The 10,902-nt window shown below is 41.7% G+C and overlaps 1 pseudogene; it reads right to left on the bottom strand.

Moving 5' to 3' along the window:
- Nucleotides 1-8,426: 8,426 nt before the first annotated feature.
- LOC118838750 lies at nucleotides 8,427-9,512 on the bottom strand (annotated as a pseudogene).
- Between the last annotated feature and the right edge of the window lie 1,390 nt (nucleotides 9,513-10,902).

Raw genomic sequence — 10,902 nt, forward strand, 5'->3', positions numbered from 1 at the left:
TTCTTGTATCAGGATTGTAATTTCACTGTTTATTACTAGTGCTTTGCACATTTTTGAATAGATATCCAAAGCTATGGATTTTATTGCTGGCTCCCCTCTGGGATATTGTATTTTGAGAATTACTGGTTCCCTTTCATGCTATTCTTCTTAGGTTGTGCTTGCTCCTCTCTGTAGTGTCTAGCTTGGTAGATATATGTAGGCAATTTTCTTCCTCCATCTACCTTTGAGTTTAAAGCATTCTTGATCACATTTACAAGGCTTGAGGCAAATTTATTTTTACTAGCTTTAGTTAGGTACATCCATCACTAGCTAAGAAGCCACTCTTTCTGTATTTTAAGCCATGATTCAGAGGTCTAAATCCTGTTCTCAGACACCACCTTCTTAACCAGCTGTTCCTTTCCCAAATCTACCTTTCATTTCTAAAGCTACTTCTTCATTTGGCAGTGGTGATAAAAACACCACTTGTGTCCCTAAGGTTTTCAGTTTCTCATCTGGAATACCATAATCCCCAGCAATGCTTTCTAGATTCCTTTTGGTGGTATTATTTACGCGAATATGAATCACTAAGAGTGAGTAGTAGTCACCATGTTTCACAAATCTTGGACAGTTTTCCATCTTAGATACATGCCCAGGAAGTCAGAGAGTTCTCTGTTGTTTTATGTCAGGCCAAAAAGTAGTCACAGGGAAGGCACCAACCATTACTACTTCCTTTTTCTTCTTCTGATCCTTGCTGTATGACCTCTTCCCTGATGGCACTTGCAGTTCTATATCATTATTTCTTGTAACAAAAAATCCTGGGTGTCAGTGTGGTGAGGTGGAAAGACTGATAGATTTGGAGTCAGGAGAGATTTGGGTTCAGATTCTACCTCTGACAGTAACACTTTGACCTTGGGCAGACGATTCAACTTCTCTGGGTAATTCAGTCTCTCTGTGGCCTTAGTTCTTTCATTGGCAAAAAGGATATGATAACTGTATTATCTAATTCACAGAGCTATGGGGAGGCTCAGATATTGATATTAACATAGATTTGTAATTTGTGGCTCAGCTCTCCAAGCTCTGGGTTTATATGGATCAGGTTTAATTGTGGGGGTTGGGGTTAGACCACCAAATCATTCTCTTTAGTTTATTTTGCCCCTACCTAGAGTTTCCTCTGGGAATGTCAAAATACTGCTTTTGCCTATGCCTTCTCAGATTCAAGCAAAAAATTCCCCATGCTACTCCAGCCTTTGGAAACAATCAAGATAAAACATACAGGTACAAGCAAACATATATTTTACTTCAGAGAATGCAGAAAACACAAAGGACTTACAATAAACAATCGATACTATTTTCCTTCCTTTTCAGTGAATTCAATTTCTGACTTATGAATTCTATGAGACTAACAGCACTTATCCTGTGTTTTGGGGCCTCCTTACAGGCAAACTTGGGTTGCTTCAGAGGCAACCCCCATACTTCTCTCCACCACCATGAATCCCACCTTTACCTTATAGAACTATATAGTCTCACAGTGAGAAAAGACCAAGGTCTGCCACCGCATTTGGGGATATCTCCAGTCATCCTAATCAATATCTTGCCACTGGACCCAGATGCCTCTGGAGGAGAGAGTGAGGAGGGTGACTTTGCACCGTCCTGCCTCGCTTAAATCCAATTTACTTTCAAGTCAAGACATCACCTTCCTGATGTTACTGGTCCTCTTCAAGAATGAAGGACAAACCACAAGACAACAACGATATAGTCTCACAGTAATGCATTAAGGATTTGGACCAAAGAGAAAAAACAAAACAAACAAAACAAACTGGCATTGCTAGAAATCCCCTTCTTTTCAGATATGTGCCATCCAAATAAATGAATGAAAAAGCATTTATTAAGCACTTACTATGTGCCAAGTACTCTGCTGTTCCTAAGTGCTGGATATACAATTACAAAAGCAAAGATAGACCCTGCCTTCAAGGAGTTTATATTCTTAAGGGGAAATTATATATATATATATATATATATATATATATATATATATATATATATATATATATATATATATATATATATATATATTGCCCGGTGAGGGACATTTTGGCCATGGAAGTTACAGGCGCAGGGGAGTGGGATGATAGTTTTCATCTAGGAACAAGACCAGAGTTAATCTGATGATGTTTCATGGTTCCTGAGAGCCGGTTGATTGAGGTGGGGTGGGTTTTAGGGAGGGAGGAAGAAAAGATATGTACTTAGCAGTGAGAATGAGAACATTCATGGTCTAGTAGGTGGCCAGAGGAGAGGAAGTGAAGTGAAGAATGGCCAAGACTCAGTACAGATGTTCCTCCAGGGCACTGTGCTCCCTACTGTGTGTAGTGAGGCAATTGGAGAAAAATGCTGCTTATCTCACAACAGACAGATAATGGACTCATATGCAGAATGAGAAAGCCATTTTTAGATGTGACCAGCAGGGGAATTAGTTTTGCTTCACTGGGCTTACATGATATGTGGATTCTGTATTTCTTTATTTTCTTCTTGCAGTGGGTGTGAGGATGTGGCAGGGAGAAAAATAAGTGCTTGTTAATTGAAAAAAGTTTAAAAAAAAAGACAAGAAAAAGAGCCGGTAGCCATATAGGAAAGAGTGACTTGTGATATTACAGGTGGCAAAGCCTGGGTTTTGCTCCTCTATATTGTATCCTGCCTCTTTATCCTTCAGCTTCAGAGCTAACTATGTGATGCCTCTCTCCAAGAGGCTAGTGCTATTTATATCTTCCTCCTCCCTCTAAAAGTTTGGGTGCCAGAACTCTCTAAGAACAGGACATTCTCATGAAAATCCCCCTTCTCTTACTTTGTCGAGGAATCTCTCTTCTCCATGTGGTAGACTGGGTCACGTGACTTCATCATTTCTTAGGCTGAAGTGGTTGAGAAACCCCATGATTGGTTTTTGTCTACCACCTCTCTGGTCATGTGGATGAGAGAACGTGACTCTGCAATATGCTTCTGTCCCTGTTTCTTAGTCTGTCATTAGTCTGTGGCTGTGGGCGAAGTAGGGGGAGAGGGAGGGAGAAAAAAGGGGGATGAGAGTGAAGCTATGTGAATGCACAGGTATTTTCCTTCTGTGGACTCAGATGACTCTTAGGTCTCTAGTTTCTGATCTGTGTTCAGCTCTCTTTGTATCTCTCCAAATGACTTCCCTCTTTTAAGTCGAATACTATACTCAAGGGTGGCCCCATTCACAGTGACTTGAGCCCATCAATTCATTCAATGTAACCCAAATTTCTGCTAAACCTGGAACATTTTATGGGCCCAGGGGATATTGTTAATAGAGACAGCTAGGTGGGTTGCATGCTAGACCTGGAGTTAGAAAGAACTGAGTTCAAATGTAGCCTTAGACACTTACTAATTATGTGACACAGGGCAAAACACTTAATCTCTTTCTACTTCCGTTGCCTCATCTGTAAAATGGAGATAGGGCAGCTAGGTGGCCCAGTGGATAGATTGCTGTGCCAGGAGTCAGGAAGACTCCTCTTCTTTAGACACTTGCCGTCTGTGTGACTCTTGGCAAGTCACCTAACTCATTTTGCCTCACTTTCCTCATATGTAAAATGATTGGAGAAGGAAATGGCAAACCACTGTAGTATCTTTGACAAGAAAACCCCCAATGGGCTCACGAAGAGTCAGACATGACGGAAATGACGGAATGATAACAAATGGAGATAATAATAACATCTGCCTTCCATGACTGTGAGGATTATGACTATGAGGATAAAATGAGACAGCATTTGTGAAGTGAAATCTTAAGGCATTTTCTAAATGATGGCTATCACTCTCTCAAAACAGTATTAATGAGTGAGATCACACCCTGCATAGTGAGATATAATCATAGTCCTAAAAAATGTTTACCTCCCAATGGTCTTACTGAGTTGAAAGGACTCCTGTGGGGACAACCCTCTACAAAATGCTAGGGCTCTAGGGGACATTGGAGATGACCTTGACTAGTCCCTTCCTTTTAGAGATGAGAAAACTGAGGTCCAGACATTAGGGCCAGTTCACTGACTTGTACCCAGTCAAATATGAACTAAAAAGCAGATCAAGGATCGGATTGTAGGTCTTTTGATTCCAAATACACTATTTCCCTCATTACATGGGCTGGCCCAAGGTCACACAGATAAATTAGAGGCAGATCTGGGACTTGAACCCAGGCTTTTGCTCTTTTCCCAATAACACTCTCCATCTTATGTATCTCTGTTGTGGAGAGAAACAGAACCTTGGAAAGAAGCCCTAGAGTAAGAGACTGAAATCTATTATGACAGAGATAAGGAGGAGAAGGAGGGTAAAAAAGATTAACAGTACTCTACCCTGTGATTGGTTCAGGTAGGCAGGTGCTTCCTCTCAGTTGTTGTTCAGTCATGCCTAACTCTTTGTGACCCCATTTGAGGTTTTCTTGCCAAAGGTACCAGAGTGGTTTGCTATTTCCTTCTCCAGCTCATTTTACAGATGAGGAAACTGAGGCAAACAGGGTTAAGTGACTTGCCCAGGGTCACACAGCTAGTTTGAGACCAGATTTGAACTCAGGAAGATGTATCTTCCTGACTCCAGGCCCAGAACTCTATCTACTGTGCCATCTAGCTGCCTCTTACTTAAATCATCAACAAATATCACAGACCAGGAATAGAGCCTTTGGGAAGGAGGAAAATTTTTTAAATCAGAGCTTGAGAAGTCTAGGAACTGGTCAGCGAGAAAGAAGAAAATCTTGGCTCATGACTCAGGGCTCTAGGCTCAGATGTATCTCCATGTTTGCTAGGGATTCCTTACTTAAGATTGTTCTGTCAAGGTGTCCAGGAAAGGACTGGAAGCACAGGTGTAGGCTTAGCATTCTGTAGTGACTAGAATACTTGATCTAGAGTCTGGAAGACCTTGGTTCAAATCCTGCCTCAGATACTATAATAACCATGTGACCTTGGCAAATCACTCAACTTCACTGGGGATGAGTTTATTCATTTGTAAAATGTTGCACATGATTACCTTTAAGATGACCTTCTTCTTCTCTCAATCTATGATTCTCCACAGCTTCCTTTCCTTGTACCATATTTCAGAACCAGTAGCTGGGGGAACGGCATGAGGAAAACTCTCAGATTATATATCTTGTCTCCTCAATCCCATTGAAAACTCTTCACAGGCCTGCACTGTGTCTCTTCCTTTTGTGTCTTTTGCATCATACAGGGACAGGCATACAGTAGGCATTTGATAATCTGACTTTACCTCAACTCTGAGAATCCTTGGTGTCAATTCCAGAAAATGTTAGGATCTCCTCTGTACCTCTAGGTTCTGAATTTTAGCTGACAGAGAAGAGGTGCTTCATCTGAACTTGAAGATATTTAACTGCAATCTTAGTCTCTGGAGATTGCACAGAGATAGAGAATTAATGACCCAGCTCTGCCTCATTTCTATAAAAGGCAGGGAACCTTAACCAAACAGTCCCGAAGAGCAGGGCTCATAAGTTCCATCAAAGAAGGAATGAGGTGAGTGAGAGAGAAGGGAAATAAGTTACTGAACTTAGAAATCTGGTTTCAGTAGGGGATAAAAAACTCATCCAATCTAAGGGCACAATGATGGAGACTTTCAGGGCCTTAAAGGTGACACTTTCCTAAGGCATCAGGGGAAGAAGTGGTCTTTACTGGATGGGAGCTGGCAGTAGTTTCACTTTTCAAAGAAAGGGCAACTTGCCCAAGCAGAAAGAAGGATAGAAATGTAAATATGGGAAATCTATCTTCTTCTGGAGGCCAAGCAGTTAGAAAGCCCCATAACCAGGGCCCTGCAGACAGAATTGTGAAGTCAGAGAAGTTTATCTTCAGCAGCCCCAGCTGCCCTTTTCAGAATGCTTTTCTGTCCTTTCTGTGGCCCTCCTGCCAGTCATCCAGGTCTGTGGCTATGCACCAAATTCCTCATATTGCAAATATGATTAAATACACAGCTTCATAGAGTTATAGACTGTCAAGACTGCAAGGTACCTTAGAGATCATTTTAGTCATTTTGCAGATGTGGTAACTGAGGTGCAGAGAAAGGAAGTCACTTGCTCAGGGTAATGCAGATTGTCAATGTCAAAGCCAGAACTAGAAATCACTTGTGACTGTGGTCCTGGTTCTTTTCCTAATGCTTGATCACAGCAGCAGTAGCAAAAACACTGAGCACCTATTGTATAATCAGCTCTGTGCTATATACTGGAATGGATACAAAAGAATACAGTTATCCCTTCCACATCGTGGGGGATGGAGGTGCACAGTGCCCCCAGCAATCTGGAAAATCCATGCAAAAGTTTTTTGGCCCTCCCTTCATACCAGAGAAGTCTGATATTTTTCTTTTTCTTTTATGGGATGTTTACAGTACTTAATTGTAAAATTTGGGTTAAATATTTGGTCATGGGCTCTGTGTCATCTGCTGGCCTTCATGTGTCGGCCTCCACAAAACTCCCAAAATGTTCCCATTTCATTTCTTATGCCAATCCATGATATATGAAAACTGAGATGGGGAAAGTTGTGATGGGAAAGGGACAACTGTACTTAGATCCTTTCTTAGAGGTACTTATAAATTAGGGAGACAACTGATAGACCTGTATAAAGCTAAATAAAAACTATTTAATGACAGCTAAAAACAATAACATAGAAGATCTGTAGTAAGGAAGTTCAGAAAATAGAGAAATCATTGTTTTGGAAGTAGCAAGGAAGGGTTAAAGAGGAAGGTGGAATATGTTAACCTAAATAAATGTATTTTAAGTGGTAGAATTCAGGGACTCTGTGTGGTGGTAGGGAAGATAGATTTTTTTTTGTGTGTGTGTAGGGAGATCTTCCAGGTTTACCTCAAATTATACCCTAACAACCCTGGAATAAAATCTCCATACTTCTCCCAACAGAATTTACAGGTCAGGTAGACCTTACTCGAGGTAGAGTCGATCATCTTCTATGTGCTGTGATGTGAGAAGATTCAGGGAGGCCATCCTGACTAGAAATATTTCCTGGTTAACACACAATGTCCCTCCAGCCTCCTCTTTTAAAAAGCAAGGACTGCTGAGGAGGAGGATACATTAATTCCATGATAACTTATTGTGGTTGTGTCAATCCAGTCTTCCTTCTTGGCATGACTCACAGGGAAGCATGAAGACTATTGGTTGGAGGGATGAGGGGGCGTGTGAATAAAGAAGGTAAGCAGAATTAATAACATTTATGTAATGGGGCTCTTACAATGTCTCCTGGAAGTGATCTGTTGTACCAGGAGATGTTGGTTTTCCTTTTAAGTGGCTGGAGTGGAAAGGCATCCTGTGTTTTGTGGTGCTACTGCAGGGGAATGGAGCAAAGCTAGAGCTGGGATTGCTTCTGGAGAACTGTGAGGCCTAAGCAATCATTTGGAGTGCTGCAGATCTACAATACTTGGGAATAGTTGACACGGAAGTGGGAAAAACCAGAGCAGATTTGAGCCTGTGCTGTAAACCACGGCTGTGGGGACATCTAGGTGGCTCAGTAGATAAAGTTCTGGACCTGGAATCAGGAAGACTCATCTTTCTGAATTCAAATCTGGGCTCACATACTTACTAGCTGTGTGACCCTGGGTAAGTTACTTAACTCTACCTCAGTTTCCTTACCTGTAAAAATGAGCGGGAGAAGGAAATGGCAAACCACTTCAGTATCTTTGCCACTAAAACCCCAAATAGGGTCACAAAGAGTTGGCCCAACTGAAAATGACTCACCAATAACAAACTTCCCTTCTTTTCTCAGAGATGCAGGGGAAATTTTGGTGAGTTTGAAAACTTGTCAAATACTTTTTTTCTTTAATGTGTACACTTTTATTTGAACTGGCCTTAAGTCAGTGTAAAGGTAAAGCTACTCTCCTCCTGCAGGTACTGGCACCAATCTCATAAAACTCTCAGGGAGATTGTAAAGTCTTCATTCGCATCTATTTTGCGGGCAGGGAGAGGATTTAGGGGGCCATTCATTATGGCTGACAATTTAAAAAAAATGAACAAGTATTAAGGCGGAAGATACAAATTTTTTTAAATGATTGCATAATTTATGTGTAAAGCAATATTAGTATCTTCCTCCCTCCCCCTCCTCATCTGGATTTTCGTTATGTAGCTTCTTTGCCCTAGCAGAAGACAGCCTTCACAGAGGCTTGTAACTCTGCAACAATACATTATACAATATTTGGAATGACTATTAAAAAAAACAAATGTACAATCAGAGTCCTAAAGATGTACTGTAGAACTTCAGGGCTGTTTGCCTCCAACCTACGTAGACTGCTCATCATCTTCACCATTCCAATTTTGAAATCCTGAGTCAAGCACCAAAAAACCAAAACAAAAACAAAAAATAAAGCCATGCCAATTTTACCTCTTTTTTGGGGGCCAATTATCATGTCACACCCTTTACAAAGAAAATAACAATAAAAAAACCAACACAGTCCATTTAGAAGCACTTGTGGTGGACAATGGAGGGCCCAGATTCATCATACTCCTGCTTGCTGATCCACATCTGCTGGAAGGTGGAAAGAGATGCCAGGATGGAGCCTCCAATCTAGACAGAGTATTTGTGCTTAGGTGGGGCAATGATCTTGATTTTCATTGTGCTGGGAGCTAGGGCTGTAATGTTCTTCTGCAATCCTGGGTATGTGGTGACACCACCAGACAATATGGTATTGGCATACAAATCCTTATGGATGTCAACGTGACGTTTCATGACTGAGTTGAAGGTAGTTTTGTGGATTCCACAGGATTCCATACCAAAGAAAGATGGTTGAAAGAGAGCTTCTGGGCATCAGAACCTCTCATTGTCAATGGTGATAACCTGACCATCAGGGAGCTCATAGCTCTTTTCCAGAGAGGAGCTAGATGCAGCAGTGGCTATCTCCTGCTCAAAGTTTAGGGCGATGTAAGACAGCTTCTCCTTGATGTCATGCACCATTTCCCTCTCTGCTGTGGTAGTGAAACTGTACCCTTTCTTAGTCAGAATCTTCATGAGCTAGTCCGTCAGATCATGGCCAGCCAGATCCAGACAGAGGTTGGTGTCAGGAAGGGCATAGCCTGCATAGATGGGAACAGCGTGGGTCACACCATCGCTGGAGTCCATCACAATACTAGTGGTGTGACCAGAGGCATACAGGGACAGCACAGCCTGGATGGCAATGCACATGGCTGGGGTGGTGAAGGTCTCAAACATAATCTGAGTAATCTATTCTCTGTTGGCTTTGGGGTTCAGGGGAGCTTCTGTGAGCAATACAAGGTACTCTTCAAGGGGTACATGGAGCTCATTGTAGAAAGTATGATGCCAGATCTTCTCTATGTCATCCCAGTTGGTGACAATACCATGTTCAATGGGGTACTTCAGGGTCAGAATACCTCTCTTGCTCTGGGTCTCATCCCCCACATAGCTGTCTTTCTGGCTCATACCCACCATCACACCCTGATGTCTGGGGCACCCAACAATGAAAGGGAAGACAGCCCAAGGGTCACTGTCTCCTGCAAAGCCAGCTTCGCACATTCCAGAGCTATTGTCAACAAACAGAGCAGCAATGTCATCATCAATGCTGAGCTTTGAAGTGGCAAGTTTAAACCCTTAAGAGAGGGAGAGAGAGAGAGAGAGAGGAGGTAGTGCCGCACCTGGAGGTAGGGGGCAGGTAAGTGCACTCTGGGTGGAAGAGCTCACAGCTCCAAGTACTTTCTTTATTCTTTATCCTCTTCTACTGGTCTGGGGGGAGGTGTGGGGCAAAAGAAGCCAATCCCAAGGTTGATTCTCCAGCTTGCTATTTGAAAGTATTACTGAGAAGGGAAGTTTCAAGATGAAGGAATTGAGGGATGGGGAAGATATAAGAGAATTTCCCATTTTGGTTTATTTCAAACATATTTCAGGGCATATCCCTAGATTTGTATAGAAACTGGAGCCAGCTTTGGTGGGAAAGTGGCATAGGTTATTTGTATGTAGTCAGTGCCATCTGGGGAATAATGAAGTAGACCGTAAGTACTGGGAAAAATTTGTGCCCTGGGAACTGACTATCCTTTGATTTTGCCACCAGTGGTTGTTGGCAAAAGAAATTTACACAGTGCCTATTATGCACTAGGTACAGTCCTAAACTCTTTTACAAATATAATCTCACTTGGTAGTGCTGTTTGCTGGCCAAATTTTACACAACACTCTCAGGTGGTTAATTAACTTATTAATTAGATGGCAACTTGCTATATTCTATAGATTGCAGAAAGCAAGGGAAGGAGCCAGGGTGTGGATAGATGTAGCTCTAGTAACACCAAACTGTGCATATCTAGCACCAGTGACCTATGGCACATTTATATTGTACTTTGATGACTTATGACAACCTGTGAGATAATACGAGCAGCATTACCTCAATTTTACCTGTGAAATAAGTAATACAAGCAGTATCACCCTGATTTTCAGATGAGGAAACTGAGGTATAAGGAAATTAAATGACTTGGCTAGGGTCCCTTAGATGTGTGATGAAAACTGTCTGAGGATCCGTTGATAGGTACTGCTACCAATCATACAATCAAAGATGCAGAAATAGGGAAAAACTGCAGTGTATTATGCTCAGAGCACAGACATAACTGTGTATAAGTCAGTGTGTCCTGAACATGTTTCAGCAACCTCACAGGTTTTGATTACTTAAAGCAGGATGGGCACAAGGGAATTTTATAGAAAGTGAAAGGGAAAGGTAATGATTTACAGAGCAAAGAGCAGATGGCAGAAGGGAAACATCTACATCAGAAAAAAATAGGAAACTAGATAGTTGACACCATAGCTATAGCTGATATCTGAAGCTTGAATTTGCAGACAGGTAGAGCAAGAACTAGCCAAATAACCCCAGGGTTATAGTTGATTTCTTAGCTTGATTTTGTAGACTCTAGCTAGTTATATGATCTGTTCATCCCAAGTA

Source organism: Trichosurus vulpecula, chromosome 2, assembly GCF_011100635.1.
Source record: "Trichosurus vulpecula isolate mTriVul1 chromosome 2, mTriVul1.pri, whole genome shotgun sequence".
Lineage (NCBI taxonomy): Eukaryota > Metazoa > Chordata > Mammalia > Diprotodontia > Phalangeridae > Trichosurus > Trichosurus vulpecula.